The sequence below is a fragment of the Salvelinus namaycush genome, chromosome 41, assembly GCF_016432855.1.
Source record: "Salvelinus namaycush isolate Seneca chromosome 41, SaNama_1.0, whole genome shotgun sequence".
Lineage (NCBI taxonomy): Eukaryota > Metazoa > Chordata > Actinopteri > Salmoniformes > Salmonidae > Salvelinus > Salvelinus namaycush.
In genome coordinates, this window is record NC_052347.1 from 9432909 (window position 1) to 9450397 (window position 17489).

The 17489-nt window shown below is 44.1% G+C and overlaps 1 protein-coding gene across 1 annotated transcript in view; it reads right to left on the reverse strand.

The window, feature by feature from the left end:
- LOC120034415 (inactive rhomboid protein 1-like) overlaps positions 1-14786 on the reverse strand; it is a 53293-nt gene extending 38507 nt beyond the window's left edge. Inside the window, exon 1 of the mRNA XM_038980959.1 lies at positions 14481-14786. The gene's annotated coding sequence lies outside the window, so the exon portion shown is untranslated. The remainder of the gene's footprint in view (positions 1-14480) is intronic.
- Between the last annotated feature and the right edge of the window lie 2703 nt (positions 14787-17489).

Below are 17489 nucleotides of genomic sequence, written 5' to 3' on the forward strand. Positions count from 1 at the left end.
GCTCAACTCTTTAGCGTACCCCTCTTAGCGCAACTCTTTAGCGTGCTCCTCTTGGCGCAACTCTTTAGCGTGCCTCTCTTAGCGCAACTCTTTAGCGTACCCCTCTTAGCTCAACTCTTTAGCGTACCCCTCTTAGCGCAACTCTTTAGAGTGCCCCTCTTAGCGCAACTCTTTAGCGTGCCCCTCTTAGCTCAACTCTTTAGCGTACCCCTCTTAGCGCAACTCTTTAGAGTGCCCCTCTTAGCGCAACTCTTTAGCGTGCCCCTCTTAGTGCAACTCTTTAGCGTGCCCCTCTTAGCGCAACTCTTTAGCTTGCCTCCTCTTAGCGCAACTCTTTAGCGTGCCCCTCTTAGCGCAACTCTTTAGCGTGCCCCTCTTAGCGCAACTCTTTACCGTGCAACTCTTTAGCGTGCCCCTCTTAGCTCAACTCTTTAGCGTGCCCCTCTAGCTCAACTCTTTAGCGTGCCCCTCTTAGCGCAACTCTTTAACGTGCCCCTCTTAGCTCAACTCTTTAGCGTGCCCCTCTTAGCTCAACTCTTTAGCGTGCCCCTCTTAGCTCAACTCTTTAGCGTGCCCCTCTTAGCTCAACTCTTTAGCGTGCCCCTCTTAGCTCAACTCTTTAGCGTGCCCCTCTTAGCTCAACTCTTTAGCGTGCCCCTCTTAGCGCAACTCTTTAGCGTGCCCCTCTTAGCTCAACTCTTTAGCGTGCCCCTCTTAGCTCAACTCTTTAGCGTGCCCCTCTTAGCACAACTCTTTAACTTGCCCCTCTAGTGCAACTCTTTAGCGTGCCCCTCTTAGCTCAACTCTTTAACTTGCCCCTCTAGCGCAACTCTTTAGCGTGCCCCTCTTAGCACAACTCTTTAACTTGCCCCTCTAGTGCAACTCTTTAGCGTGCCCCTCTTAGCTCAACTCGTTAGCGCGCTCCTCTGAGCGCAACTCTTTAGAGTGCCCCTCTTAGCGCAACTCTTTAGCGTGCCCCTCTTAGTGCAACTCTTTAGCGTCCCCCTCTTAGCGCAACTCTTTAACTTGCCCTTCTAGCGCAACTCTTTAGCGTGCCCCTCTTAGCTCAACTCTTTAGCGTGCCCCTCTTAGCGCAACTCTTTAGCGTGCCCCTCTTAGCTCAACTCTTTAGCGTGCCCCTCTTAGCTCAACTATTTAGCGTGCCCCTCTTAGCTCAACTCTTTAGCGTGCCCCTCTTAGCTCAACTCTTTAGTGTGCCCCTCTAGCGCAACTCTTTAGCGTGCCCCTCTTAGCTCAACTCTTTAGCGTCCCCCTCTTAGCGCAACTCTTTAACTTGCCCTTCTAGCGCAACTCTTTAGCGTGCCCCTCTTAGCTCAACTCTTTAGCGTGCCCCTCTTAGCGCAACTCTTTACCGTGCAACTCTTTAGCGTGCCCCTCTTAGCACAACTCTTTAACTTGCCCCTCTTAGCTCAACTCTTTAGCGTGCCCCTCTTAGTGCAACTCTTTAGAGTGCCCCTCTAGCGCAACTCTTTAGCGTGCCCCTCTTAGCACAACTCTTTAACTTGCCCCTCTAGCGCAACTCTTTAGCGTGCCCCTCTTAGCTCAACTCTTTAATGTGCCCATTTTACTGAAGCTCCACTCCTAACCCACAGCAGCACTTGAGATGGTTGGTACATATCTTTACTCTGGTGGAAAAACCAGCCTCACTGTAAATCTGTATCTTGTCTGGACACATGCCAGTGTTTGCACATCTCATATAAAGACAGACGACTCCAAAATTGCCTCATGGGCCAGATGCCTTATACTATTCTAAGACAAGTAAATGCAATTTGATTTAACACAATCAAATACTGTGTATTCTTGTGCATGGACAGTGATTACATCAGCTGATTCTTAGGGCACGCACACACACACACACACTCATACAACCTCCTCAAGTCTGAGATGTGGTGGGAATAGAGAGGGTGTTTTATCCTAGCCTGAAGTCCCTGAGACTGCTGCTATCATGCCAGGGTCCCAGAAGGTACTTTTTCGCATGGAAACTCTCCTTATCTCCCCCAGCAGACAACCCAGTGTGCCCACACAGAAAGGCCTGTCACCTGGGGAGAGAGTGGGAGTAGAGATCCACCTAGACCCAGGGCCCCTCTGACATCCACCCCCCAGACCACTGCAGCCTGGAAGACAGGGTGTGACCATGACAACAGCTACTCCATGTAGCAGCCTTGTAATAGGTATATCTATGAGTTTCCAGTATTTAACAGCCTGGAGATGGGTAGGAATGCTGTGGGGACAAAGAGCAGAGTAAAGAACGGAGATAATAACATGAGCATGACACTCACAAGGACATGACCTCATCTTATAGGGACATGACCTAATTTTAACGAGAACTAGGAGATCTGGGTCAAAGGTTGAAAACACAGAGGAGGTGTGTGATTGGACTAGTTCAACCATGACCATTTATCAACATGAACCTTTTAAGCTGAGTTGGTTTAACTGAGGTTGAGTGGTTTAACAAGATAACGTCTACAGTAGAACAATGCTGAAACCATCTTCTGTCAAACTAAATGTTAGCCTACATAACGATAATAACATAACTTGTTACTCAAAATGCCAAAAGGGTTATCCAAGTAATAACATTACTCAACATTTCATGATTGATGAACATGACACTTTTACACTCCATAATAAATCACAGTAATTACATGTGTATAAATAAAATACTGTCTCTCCGCTCTCTGCACTGACAGTTTACTTATTCACAAATTCAAAACAGTGCTATGAAACCGGCCTGACAGGGCAAGGGAAACCACTGGGTGAGCCACAGCATGCAAATCTGAAACAGCCCTCTCTCTCTCTCTCTCTCTCCATAATCAGTCAATCAATAACATTAGCATTTGACTTAGCGACCAAATTTTTGCGTGTTTGACCTCTTGACCTCTCACCGTTGGACATAGAAGTGCCTGTATGGATTTACATCCTCTTGAGAGACAGGGCAGCTTTAACAAAACAAAGGAAAACAAACTCAAAGCAGAATGTCTCACTTCCACTACTATCCCCCGTAGAGAGGCTCCCAGATGCATCCCCAAACTAGCTAAACAAGCGCCTTATTGTCTGTAGAAAGCAGTCAGAAGCTGCCCTTCCTGTTAGCCAAGTGAGCTAAGAGGGGACTCAGCAGCAGAATGACCAAACAACATGTGATCCCCATCTAAATAGTTTCCAGCATGATATCAGCCTGAATCGCTCCCGCCTACAAAAGGCTGCATTGTGTGCTGGGCATCAGGCTGATGATGTGCATGGGGCTGAAGGAGGGTCATTGTTGTGGAGACTGGTCCAAAATTCCTCCTCAACATGAGAGAAGGAAGGGGAAAACCAGGCTGACTGAAGGATTCATTCCTTTATCGATCAAAACTGGGGTGTCAGCAAGTTCTGTGTTTAGCTAATAACTGTCTGTGTGCATGGAGTTCGTTAACCCCATCATGGTTAGGAGGGTGTAAATGTGGACAGACTCCAGCTGTATCGGACAGACAGCGTATCTTGTTATGGAGTCCTTCAGACGATTTATTCTGGAGGTGATACGGCCTGCCACCACCGTATTACTCACTGTGGGCACTCCTAGGTTTATTTCCACGCTCTGGCCAATCAACACGAGTAAAAATACTTCACAAAGAGACGCCATCCACTGTGTGACCTCACATCCTCCCTGAAAGACCACCAGCATGGAGAGGTCAGATGACTGCTTATTTAAGACGTGCTGGGAGGAAGTGGGGAGGAGAGGAGGAGCTGAAGAGACCTCCAAATGGGAAAGCAGGAAACACACTGCTGTCTGGGAGGCTTCTCCACAACGTCCACCGCGCACAGCACAAGAAACAACACACACTAATCAATTTCATCCCAACACCGGCTATGAGGCATTCCTCCCCTCCAAATACCACAGTAGAGAACAACAGCCACCCCTCCCTCCTCCCTCTGTCCTGTCCCGTCAGCTCCATCTGGCATCTCCATGCAGTGTGAAATCTAAGCTGTTGTCTCTATTGAGGAGAGCAGATGAAGTGTGGCCTGTTGCTCTGGGACAAAGGAATTAGCCAGACTACACACGGATTTAGCCAGGGGAGAGAATGGGCATTTGGCCTGTCCAAATCAGCCCTCTGATCTCCAATCAAAGCCAATGAGGTCAAACCTTCTGATAAACTGGCCAGGGAGGGACTGGCAGGAACACCCACCCTCTGTCTGTCTGTCTGTCTGCTGGAGTGAGGGATCAACTGACACACCATCAGAACAAACAGTATTTGTTTACTAAACTCAGGTTTAGTCTTTGAATACTATTTGAACCCAGGTCTGACAAACCGCCAGAGAAAATTAGCTTCACCATTATGTCCTAAAAACATAGGCAAATACTGAAAGGTTCATTTAATGACATTTATAATCCCATGGATTCATTAATTTATCCATTTACTACTAAAACTTTCATTCATATATTATATTAAAACGTTCACTACTTGGTAATTAGTTTTATTCCAAAGGGAATTCTACAGTGATTGTAATATGATTCAAAGCCTCTTCTAATCCCTTCATACAGATTTGCTTGACCTTTATGGTTAATTAACAATTCTCTATTCTCTCTATCTTTCATTCGTTTTGGGTTTGGAGTGAGTCAAATATGTATTGGGTTTGCAGTGAGTCAAATATGTATTGGGTTTGGAGTGAGTCAAATATATATTGGGTTTGGAGTGAGTCAAATATATATTGGGTTTGGAGTGAGTCAAATATATATTGGGTTTGGAGTGAGTCAAATATGTATTGGGTTTGGAGTGAGTCAAATATGTATTGGGTTTGGAGTGAGTCAAATATATATTGGGTTTGGAGTGAGTCAAATATGTATTGGGTTTGGAGTGAGTCAAATATATATTGGGTTTGGAGTGAGTCAAATATATATTGGGTTTGGAGTGAGTCACATATGTATTGGGTTTGGAGTGAGTCAAATATATATTGGGTTTGGAGTGAGTCAAATATGTATTGGGTTTGGAGTGAGTCAAATATATATTGGGTTTGGAGTGAGTCAAATATGTATTGGGTTTGGAGTGAGTCAAATATGTATTGGGTTTGCAGTGAGTCAAATATATATTGGGTTTGGAGTGAGTCAAATATATATTGGGTTTGGAGTGAGTCAAATATGTATTGGGTTTGGAGTGAGTCAAATATGTATTGGGTTTGGAGTGAGTCAAATATATATTGGGTTTGGAGTGAGTCAAATATGTATTGGGTTTGGAGTGAGTCAAATATGTATTGGGTTTGGAGTGATAAAATGCAAATGAATTACTTAAAAATCATACAATTTGATTTTCTGGATTTTTGTTTAAGATTCCGTCTCTCACAGTTGAAGTGTACCTATGATAAAAATTACAGACCTCTACATGCTTTGTAAGTAGGAAAACCTGCAAAATCGGCAGTGTATCAAATACTTGTTCTCCCCACTGTATATTGGGTTTGGAGTGAGTCACATATGTATTGAAGAACACCGTACTCTTCATGATATCACTTCCTCAAACCAAGAACATTCTTGCAAGGAAGGAAGTGACCTCAACTGGTTCAGCAGACGTGCGGTTTCTGGTGAAACATGTACACAAATGAAAAATAACACACAGAATACACACAAGCAGATCGAAGGAATTGATTTCCTGACCAGCATCACAACAAACAGGGTCTGAGGCCTAATACCTGCTATGACCAGTCGTAATATTAAGACTGGGGGCTTCCTCTGGGATGTTACAGCTAGTGATAGGGGCAGAGCACTCACTGCTAGTGCTTGAGCAGAGGACAGGCAGGCAGGGCATGGGATGGTGTCCTCAAAGCCAAGTGACAGGGGATGGAATGTCCCAGAGCATGTGACACATGCCATCTTTCAGCTGTAACCCCCATCACAGCAGGGGCCATAGATGAACCACAGACTACTACAGCATACTGCTGCTATGTAGTACCCGTCTCCATATGGCAACAAGGCAATTCTACAATTGGGGGCAACAATCTGAGGTCTCAATTTATTCAACACATATACAGTCACTTACACAGTAGCTGTTGAGGATGTGTACTATGGATCTTTAATCTTCTACACAGAGTGACTCCAACCAGACAAACCCATTTACCTTTGACATATACACTACCGGTCAAAAGTTTTAGAACACCTACTCAGGGTTTTTCTTTATTTTTACTATTTTCTACATTGTAGAATAATAGTGAAGACATCAAAATTATGAAATAACACATGGAATTATGTAGTAACCAAAAAAGTTTTAAACAAATCAAAATATATTTTATATTTGAGATTCTTCAAATAGCCACCCTTTGCCTTGATGACAGCTTTGCAAACTCTTGGCATTCTCTCAACCAGCTTCATGAGGTAGACACCTGGAATGCATTTCAATTTACAGGTGTGCCTTCTTAAAAGTTAATTTTGTGGAAATTATTTCCTTCTTAATATGTTTGAGCCAATCAGTTGTGTTGTGACAAGGTAGGGTTGGTATACAGAAGATTGCCCTATTTGGTAAAAGACCAAGTCCATATTACGGCAAGAACAGCTCAAATAAGCAAAGAGAAATGACAGTCCATCATTACTTTAAGACATGAAGGTACATTAATACAGAACATTTCAAGAGTTTTGAAAGTTTCTTTAAGTGCAGTCGCAAAAACCATCAAGCGCTATGATGAAACTGGCTCTCATGAGGACCGCCACAGGACAGGAAGACCCAGAGTTACCTCTGCTGCAGAGGATAAGTTCATTAGAGTTACCAGCCTCAGAAATTGCAGCCCAAATAAATGCTTCACAGACACATCTCAACATCAACTGTTCAGAGGAGACTGCGTGAATCAGGCCTTCATGGTTGAATTGCTGCAAAGAAACCACTACTAAAGGACACCAATAATAAGAAGAGACTTGCTTGGGCCAAGAAACACGAGCAATGGACATTAGACCGGTGGAAATGTGTCCTTTGGTCTGGAGTCCAAATTGGAGATTTTTGGTTTCAACCGCCGGGTCTTTGTGAGACAAGTGTGGGTGAACGTATGATCTCAGAGTGAGTATTTTTGTGCTTGATACACTGCATCATAGTCTCCTGAGCACCATCAACAGACCGTGATAATAAAGTAAAAACGTTACAATGACGACGCGGTTTAGACGCTATGTCTGTATTTCATATCACTCAGTATTTAATATGTGCACCGTATTAGATGAAGAGGAGAAAAATAAGCTAATAATCTCTGTTTAGTGATCTTTTTTTGGAGCTACATTTGGCCATTCTCTCAGCTCTCACATGCCCTGGAATCTCCCCCACACATAACATTTGATTGACCTGTTTCAGACAAGCCCCTCACCTGTATCCTTACATCTTATTCCCTAATCTAACAAGGTGCCATAGGATCCTCTATCATCAAGTCATCTCTGAGGAAGTGAAGCTGGCCCTGGGGGATCATCAGAAGGGAGGCCAGCCAGGGTTCAGGTCTGAGGGGTCGGGGAGAGAGAGCAGGGGCGGACGGGCCTGCTGCAGCCAGCTGTGCTGCACAGAGAGTCATGGAAACTCCCAAACACAGGCACAGGAAGGCTGGGGCTATGGCTGGGGCAGACCCCATGGGAGATACAGTAGGCTGAAGAGGGCCTCCTCCGTCCTCACCCTGTAGATTGGGCTGAGGAAAACACAGACTCCTCCACAGAGATGAGCTCAATGTGTTGACAGGGGAGATAAGGGGGGACAAGGGATGACACATATCCCAGCTTCCCAGGTGTGCTCGTCATTGTGAGAGAATCCAAATAAACCCTCATCAGTCAGGTAACAGGTTATGGTGTGACTGAGTAATTAGGAGAGACAGAGTGGTGGTGATGAGTGTACATTAGTCAACCCCTACAGCAGCAGAACCAACTTGACTCACTGTATCTGGGTTACGTCCCCAGACTGAAGAACCTGACAGACTCTATTCACTGATTTCTTTTTCTGTTGAATCGCTGCTCTACATGCAAATGTCCTTCACTACTGTGCTCGCAACCAGAAGAATCCAGAAGACGGCTTCATTATTGCAGTGCGTGACGTGATCAACTGGGTGGCAACACTGGCATCACTGGTAGGCTTTACATCATCTTCCTGGCACAAGGCAATGCCAAGCACAACCACTGACAACTGGCCAATGGATGGAAGAGTTGGCATGGATCTGAAGTGTAGCACAGGCAGCAGACAAGAACAGGAGAGTAAACTAACGGGAAGGACAAGCAGAATTTCAGGATGACGTCATTACCAATTTCAATTGTTTTGACACAAAGATCTTAAAACACAACAGAACAGTTCAACTACAGAACCTTCCTGTGCTGTAGCACTTGGACGACTTCACTACTTCAGAGTGCTTTAACAAGAACAGCCAAGGCACACACTCCCTTACAGCAAGTAAGGGACCATGGTGGTCCCTCGAAACTGGAAATGTCAAACCTGCTGTCCAAGGGTAGCAGTGTGCTTCAAGTTTCAAGTACAAAGTGTACTCGGAGTGATCCAAGTGGTCTCCCTGTCAGTTATCATTAGTCATTCCTGGATCCACCTCCTCCCATAGGGCCAGGCAAGTCCAAGTCACAGAGCTGTTCAAAAAGCACACCCTCATTTCTTGGAAACTCCGTTACAGAGTGAGTTGGGCCCAAGGTATGTGATGGAGGTGGTGGTGTGGACTGTTGGTTGAGACTGTCCAGATATTACTGTGTATGACTCTGTGTGCTCTTCCATGCAGGGGAACAGTCTACTTGAGTTTATAGCGTGATACACTAATAGGGCAGGGTTTCCCAACTGGCGGCCCTTGGGTGATTTTCTTTGGGTTAGGGTTTGGGTTAACCCTAACCCCCCAAGTTTACTAAGCAAAAAAATGTGTTTTTGCTGTTGGACATAAAAGACTGTAAAAACACCAGCAAATCAGCTCCAAGTGATCTTCATTATGGAAATCTGTTCCAAAGTATTCCCACGCACAATAGAGCGTAATACAGTACCCTCTGAAATTATTAGGATAGTGAATCATTTTTTCTTCTTTTGAATCTGTACTCCAGCACTTTGGATTTGAAATGATACAAAGACTAAAGTGCAAACTGTCAGCTTTAATTTGAGGGTATTTTTATCCATATTGGGTAAACAGTTATGATAGCACTTTTTGTACACAGTCCCCCCATTTTAGGGGACCAAAAGTATTGGGACAAATTCACTTATTTTTGTATTAAGGTAGTCAAAAGTTTATTATTTGGTCCCATATTCATAGCACGTAATGACTACATCAAGCTTGTGACTCTACAAACTTTTTGGATGCATTTGCTGTTTGTTTCGGTTGTGGGTTGTGTTTCAGAGTATTTTGTGCCCAATAGAAATGAATGGTAAATAACGTATCGTGTCATTGGAGTCACTTTTATTGTAAATAAGAATAGAATATGTGTCTAAACACTTCTACATTAATGTTGATGCTACCATGAATACGGATAGTCCTGAAGGTATTGTGAATAATGATGAGTGAGAAAGTTACAGAGGGACAAATATCATCCCCCTGCAAAAATGCTAACCTCCCCTGTTATTGTAATGGTGAGAGGTTAGCATGTCTTGGGGGTATGATATTTCTGCGTCTGGAACTTTCTCACTCAACATATTCACGATAGTGAAACTCATGGTCATTGTATCATTTTTGTTTGGGCTTCTTGCGGTCAATTTGCAGTCTACAAATGATTTGTAATTATGTTACGGCCCCCTGACCATCCGCTCAAGAAAAAATCGTCCCGTGACTGAATCTAGTTGATGATCCCTGCACTAGGGTCTGACGGCTTGCTGTGCCAAAGATAGGGTCGGAGAAGGCAGGCCGCCCTATTTAAAAATGTGCTCTCAACTGTAACAGTCCTGGGATAGTAACTATAGTTGTCCCTCTCCAATCCTTGTGTCTGTCTGGCCATTCAGTCTTTTAAAGAGATAGTGAGTGTAGGAATCTAACACTATGGACAGTCTGACAGTAGAGACCTGTACTAATGGGCTCTAACTGAAAACTGAAGAACAAAGATTTCTCTTGAGGATTTTGCAATAATGGACTTTGTGGGTGTACATCAGAACGCCCACTTCCTAGCAAAAAGGCGAGGAAAAGTGCTGAATGTGGTATATGTTATTTTTAGTCCTGCACTCAAGATTCCTGTCAAATAAGAACAAGACTGACAATAGTTCCACTAACTGTCCACTTGACAACCATTAAAAAAATGAAGCCTATATTTCATCTGTTTTGAGTGGCAGGATCTGAATTGGACTAGAGATTCTGACTTGTTGTGTAAACTCTGTGTTATGAGATATTACACAGGATCTGCACTATCCACATGCCAACAGCTATGGAACAATACGTTCCTATGGACCCCTTCTTTTTATCTGTGAAAAAGACAAACACCCTTATAGTTTCTGTCTACAGACACAGAGCTGGAAGATCAAAATACACAGAGCAGTTCCTCCTCTAGTCTGCTTGGTGGGAGCACCCACAACATTCCCATAGTCCTGAGAATGACGAGTGCCGCCGAGTTAACCAGTCTCAGACCAGACGCCACCCCATTGAGAACAACAACCAATAGAATCCATAAAAACCCCAGCAGCAAGGATCATGCCCTAAATTCCATCTCATCAGACTAAGCCCCACCTAAAATCAGCTTTAAACAAATAATAACATTAAAAAATCTATATTAATCCCTATATTCAGTTAAAGGAAGTTCACATTCTGCCCTGTAGTCATAACAGGAAACATCGGTAATTGAGTTTCTTGGGATTCCTGACTGTGGATCCCAACATAGGCCATGGCTGAGTTTTGATAGATGAGGTGCTAACATAGGGACTAAGAGAGAGAGAGGAGCAGGCAGAATGGCTTGCTGGCAGACAGAGCCTTGGAGACCAGAGGTAGACCTGAAATAGCATTACATCACATCTGACTGAGTTTGCAGTCCCGTCTGTTGGCCGGGCCTAGCCTCTGCAGCACAGGCCCTACGTGCCACCTCCAAGATGTAATGGGAGGGTTACAGTTAGCTGCTTCACGGCTGCTTTCCTGGGACTCACATAATCAAGGCCTGAACACTGACAGGAAACTCACAGACCAAAGCAATGTTCCATTTATTCATACACGGCCAAACTCAAGACACCCGAGGGAGGATGACTGTGAATACAAACAAGTAGCCTCAATGGCCACGCCAACTCCTCACACGACACAAAATGGTGGGGGATTGGTTTTGATGAGGTTTTTTCATTGTGACTGTTGGGAACTAATGTGAAGGTTTGTGTTTTCACTTGCATGTAGAGAAAGGCTTTCAGTGTCTGACAGCGTGAGGAAAACATCTTCCCGTTCACAAGTATTCCACATAAAGCCTAATCCCCACGGCATATTCTCCACGGTTCATAGATTGACGCGACAAATCATTTTTTCAACGTCTGAAAAGAGTGGTCTGTTTTTGCTTATCAACCATTCCTGAAGCCTTGACACAATCTGACACAAACTCCAGGCCGACTACAAGCACATCAAAGTTATTGACGGTCGTGGTTGAGCAAGCACCAATGGGGCCCAGATCAAAGAGAGCGCAGAGGCAGTAAATTGTTCTTCTCTCGCCATTATTCTTCAGTGAAACTATACCTGCCATGCTTGTAAAGCACCGTCTATCTGTCTGCCGTAGTGGGAACACTCTTAACTGATCTGCTGAGCAAAAACACCCCGCTTATTGTAACTAAAGCTGCTCACCAAGTTGGTTGACATGTTTAACTGCAAGACAAGAGATACTGTTGCTTTGCCCTATATTTTACAACTGCAAGCACGGTTCCACAAACAGAGGAATCCTCATTTGAGATATGGATACACATACATAACTCAGATTGTTGGGTGTGTGATTCACGTGAGAGTTCCGTGTTAGGATTTAGCCCACACTAATGCTATGCCTGTGGTTGAAAATGTCTTCTCTTCAACAATTGATATTACTTTGATTAATACTAACACTATAATTACTAATAAGAGAGCAATAATAATGAGCTATTACATCATCCCAATGGCATTATAGCACGCCATAGTCATCACTACATGATTATAATCTCTGGGTTTCACATGATGTAGCAAGGCCTTTTGAAGCCGCAGCAGGCAGCCTGGGTTGATTTAGAGAAGCATGTGCTCAGCACACACACACACACACACACACACACACACACACACACACACACACACACACACACACACACACACACACACACACACACACACACACACACACACACACACAAAGAGAACAAGACAGAGAAACACAGAGAGAGAGAGAGACAGAGAGAGAGAGAGAGAGAGAACAGTACAGAGACTAGGGTAAATACCTGAAGGCCATGGGCAAGAACAATGTAGTTTCATAACAAGACAGAATGGTCTTATAGACTAGATGTAACATAGTAAACGTATGATATGTTATGTTTGGTATGATTACATAAGATAGAAGTTGCTTAAGGCAAAAACAAAAGGAGGGTGGTTGGTCGGCGATAGGTAGGTGGGCCCAAAGGTTGCGTGTCGGTAACATATTTGTAACATATTGTACGTTTTGCAAATTCGTAAAATATTGTACGAAATGGATGATGGACATCCACAAATGAATACAAACCATACGAAATGTAACATATCGTACTAAATAGAGTGTCTTGGGTTTACGTACAGAATCATACGAAATGCTCTGAGACCATGTTAATCAAGAAGATCATTCCAGGAAATATGGAACTGCTTTTTTTTTTTTTCGTACCAAGGGGCTGCATCATCTCATCGACTGGACGGAGCAGCAGAGGATCTGCCATGACACATCCACATCTGAAAACGGGTCAGCTTTTCATCATGATCATCATGAGGGGATTAGAACAAACACCTACACAGAACACAACCTCATGGCTGCCTTAGAAGGCCTTACATATAATAGAGATGCATGCACGCTACCATGCTAGTGTCCCTCCCCTAAAGATAAAAACAAAAAACAAGACCGGAACAAGTCTGGCACCGTCTGGTGGGTTCAAAACAGGACTCCTGAGGGTGAACCCGGTTCAACCCAGTAACCCAAGTTAAAACAACACCACATGGAGAGAGAGTGAGTGTTGCACACTTAGCAAGACTGACTGATAGATAGACAGATACTGCACCATGACTCATGTGGGCATGACTACAGTCCAGTGTGCCCCCTCAGCAGCTCCCTGCTACACCCACATACCAACCAACCAACACAGGCCTGGCTAGCCCATTCCCACCTGCTCCCTTCAATGCCAGCTCCAGAACCCCTCGGTTTTTCCACGGAATACGCTCTCACAAAATGCCACACACCTTCCTCCACACATGCCTCGTGCTGTACACACACACACACACAGGCAACCCCCCCCCCCCCCCCCCCCCCCCCTCCCATACACACAGTCTCTTTCTCAGTGGAAACATTCCCTGTACCTCCGGTCCAGTTGGAACGGTAATAGAGGATGAACATGACCGTCACTATCACACATCATGGCCCTGCCTGCTGTATCTGTGTCATGACATCAGTCCTCATGATGATCCTCTGGATGGCCATGTGCTGCCTGCCTGGCCTGCTGCTCCTCTCACTTTGCCAAAATAACTCAGCACATCTGAATACATCTCTCATTCCTGTTGCAGACAGGGGGCTATTGTAGTGTCCATTGATCTGGTAGCACAGTGGAGGCAGACGCCTATGCTATATTGTGGAGTCTAAACAGTGGCATTGCATTCATGACATGTATGAAAATGTTAACAAGCAATCAATTACCTAATAATAACTATCAATAGTTCATAACAGAATATTGATAATGGTCGTCATGAACAATCGTTGGAGTACAAGGTGAAAGAGTACAGCCATAATAATTGTATTCCAATGATTTTGCTTAGAAAACACCTGAAACCACTTATTCCAGGAGAAAAATTATCAGAGGAGAACTGTTACATTCATCACCTGACAAAAGACCTAAGGTGTAAGCCTGCGTAATAGCAGTCATATTATGTAGTAATGCCTTGCTATGTGCTCCTTTACAGACCGGGCGTGCTACTGTGCTACAAATGAACATGCAGGACTGTCGTGAAGCCTATAGGCGCTCGCGGAAATGACAAACATTTATAGAATAGAGGCACTGGTATTGAGGTGATGACAAGCTGTCATTCACAATCACAAATATGCTAAACGAATGACAGGTATTATATTGTATAGCGATACACGTAGATCTTTCCAATCTACAGCACAAATGCATGTGAACCAGGAAATTCAAAACAGGTTCCAATATCAAATAGTACAATTCGTTCGATACATTCCCTTTGGATCGTGTGAGTAGGCTATCGATCCCGGTGTAGGCTATCGATCATACAACTGTGCGCACACGAGACAGAGGGACAGATCGCTTATTCAGGATCGTCTTCTTAACATTCTATTTCTGATGTTTTAAATCCTATATAGCCTAGCACTCTAAACCCAGCCTATTCATGTAGTATACAAATAAACTTACCCTTATCAAAATCAAATCCTATGTTTCCCGTTGCGGAGAAAAAATCTGGTTGTAAAGATTTCAGATCCCAGTTACTGAAATGTGATGTCACTTCATTCTGAGAAGGAAAAATAATTATTTATTTCGAGTCAAACAAGAGTCCATTTCTATATCCTGGAACTAGTGACAAAACGTTAAGACATTCCCAGATATGTCTATTGGGCTCCTATTTTCACAGGCAGTGTCCAGCGCATTCCCACACCGCAAGGCTCAACAAGGGTAAGTTTTCTTCCGCCGGTAATTCAGTTTCACCGACCGAGAACCCCGCCCTTGAGCATAGGACAAGACCGTCAAACCCACCAGCCAATCGGTTTACATGGGCAGCCACTGCCGCGCTCGGCGCTAACCGGCTGACGGGCGTGACTAAGAAGAGATCAGGTTATTAAAAATATTAAAGAGACAGGATCGTAACAAATCATGTACGCTCTCATTTGGCACTACCCAGACATTGGCCCATCCAGGGAAATCATATGACATGACATCATAGGACATACCTGACCAGCCGTGATCAATTAATAGTTGAATCATGTGTCAACTGTAACTGAAGGTTATTAGCTAACTTAGTATAACACCCCTCTTCATACCTTTGTAGGCTACTGATTTTGTAGTTAAAGTAAGGCCATGATCATTTCAACAGATCTGTTCAATATCTGTTCTTTATATCCCAGTGATAACAACTTTATTTGTAAAGCATGTTTCAAGCATTAATCAAACTGAAACAAAACAACGGTCCTAACATGTTAATGAATAACAGATGTGGACAGAATGACTCTGCATAGACATGGATGGTCCCGTGTCTCAAGGGTCGCTGTTGTGAGAGCAGTCATGTGATACTGTTTCACATCACATCCTTTTAGATAACTGAGCCTAGAAGCTTGACATAACTCAAACCCCATCCTGTCTGTGTTTGGTCAATTCCATGGACAAGTGGCTAGACACCTCTAAAAATAGATACATAAATGACTATCTTAGGCAGCCTGTCCTATAATAACCTACTGTAGCCTAATGAATTCCCAAGATAATTGTATAGAATAACATCTGTGCTGTCGACTGTGTAAGGTTCTAAATTATTCTATCCCTTGAGTTTTAGTTAGGCATTGATGGGCATATGAACAGGCGCTACATATGAGCATGTCTTCATGATTACTCACTCTACTCTCCAAGCCTCATGTGCCTTCCTTTCCCAACCCACGGACCCTGTTCCCATACGCCAGCCATTTCCTCCTGAGAGAGACACATGAAAAGCAGAAAAACACACACGTTTGTTTGACTAAATTGGTCTTGTTCTTTCATATTTTTACAGCCCTGATTCAAATAAAATTGTATTTGTGAAATGCGCCAAATACAACAGGTGTAGACCTTACAGTGAAATGCTTACTTACAAGCCCTTAACCAACAATGTAGTTTTAAGAACAATAAGAGTTAAGAAAATATTTACTAAATAAACTAAAGTAAAAAAATAAAAGAGCAACAATAAAATAACAATAACGAGGCTATATACAGGGGGTACCGAGTCAATGTGCGGGGGTACAGGTTAGTCGAGGTAATTGGGGTAATATCTACATGTAGGTAGGGGTAAAGTGACTATGCATAGATAATAAACAGCAAGTAGCAGCAGCATAAAAAGGGGGGGTCAATGCAAATAATCCAAGTAGCCATTTGATTAGATGTTCAGCAGTCTTATGGCTAGAATCTGTTACAGTCTTTTGGACCTAGGCTTGGCGCTCTGGTACCACTTGCCATGCGGTAGCAGAGAGAACAGTCTATGACTAGGGTGGCTGGAGTCTTTGGTGATTTTTAGTGCCTTTCTCTGACACCGCCTGGTGTAGAGGTCCTGGATGGCAGGAGGCTTGGCCCCAGTCATGTACTGGGCCGTACGCACAACCCTCTGTAGCGCATTGAGGCCGGAGACCGAGCAGTTGCCATACCAGGCAGTGATGCAACCAGTCAGGATGCTCTCGAAGGTGTAGCTGTATAACCTTTTGAGGATCTGCTGACCCATGCCAAATCTTTTCAGTCTCCTGAGGGGGAATAGGTTTTGTCGTACCCTCTTCACGAATGTCTTGGTGTGTTTGGACCATGATAGTTTGTTGGTGATGTGGACAACAAGGAACTTGAAGCTCTCAACCTGCTCCACTGCAGCCCCGTCGATGAGAATGGGGAAGTGCTCGGCCCTCCTTTTCCTGTAGTACATGATCATGTCCTTTGTCTTGATCACGTTGAGGAAGAGGTTGTTGCACTGGCACCACACTGCCATGTCTTTGACCTCCTCCCTATAGGCTGTCTCATGAATGCATTTGTTTATAGAGATACTTCCATTTTCCTCCAAGAGTGGCTGAAACTCTTATGTAGACCCAACCTCTTTTAAGCAGTCATGTGTTTTCCCTGTTTCCAGGTCGGATTTGTTTTTCATGTCAGCTATTAACAATCTGTAGCAGACGATCACCTACAATTACAGTGTGGATCAAATTAACAATTTGATATTCAAAGTACTCTCTGTTCTTTAATTCATTCCAAGGGAGGTTTTTGTCCTGGAATAGTTGTTTGGAGCTTCTAAGTGCTCCTCAGAGAACGAAGTATTTTGGTTCTAATGTAAAGACCATTCAATTCCATGTTCTCAGTGAAAGCTCATATCCACTCTGGGCATTTAGAGTAGGGAGTCTGATACGGGGGCAGGAGGTTCCAGAGATAATGACAGCCCTAGCGGGTTTCTCTAGATTGTGACTGCTGGGTACAGTAGCCCCAGGTTCCTCTCCTGGCAGGGGTTACCTCAGCCCGGGATTCCCTCCCTCATGGCTTTCTGGCTCCACTTCTCCATCCAAACACTCTCTCTTGACCAGAGAGTCTGGAAGCCCTGAGGCTGTCCCTGGCTGAAGTCGACACTTATTCATGAAAAGCAACAGGTTGCCTAGCAGTGTCTTGCCTCCCCTGTAAAACACTGACTCACTAGCTCCCAGAACTGACCACAAG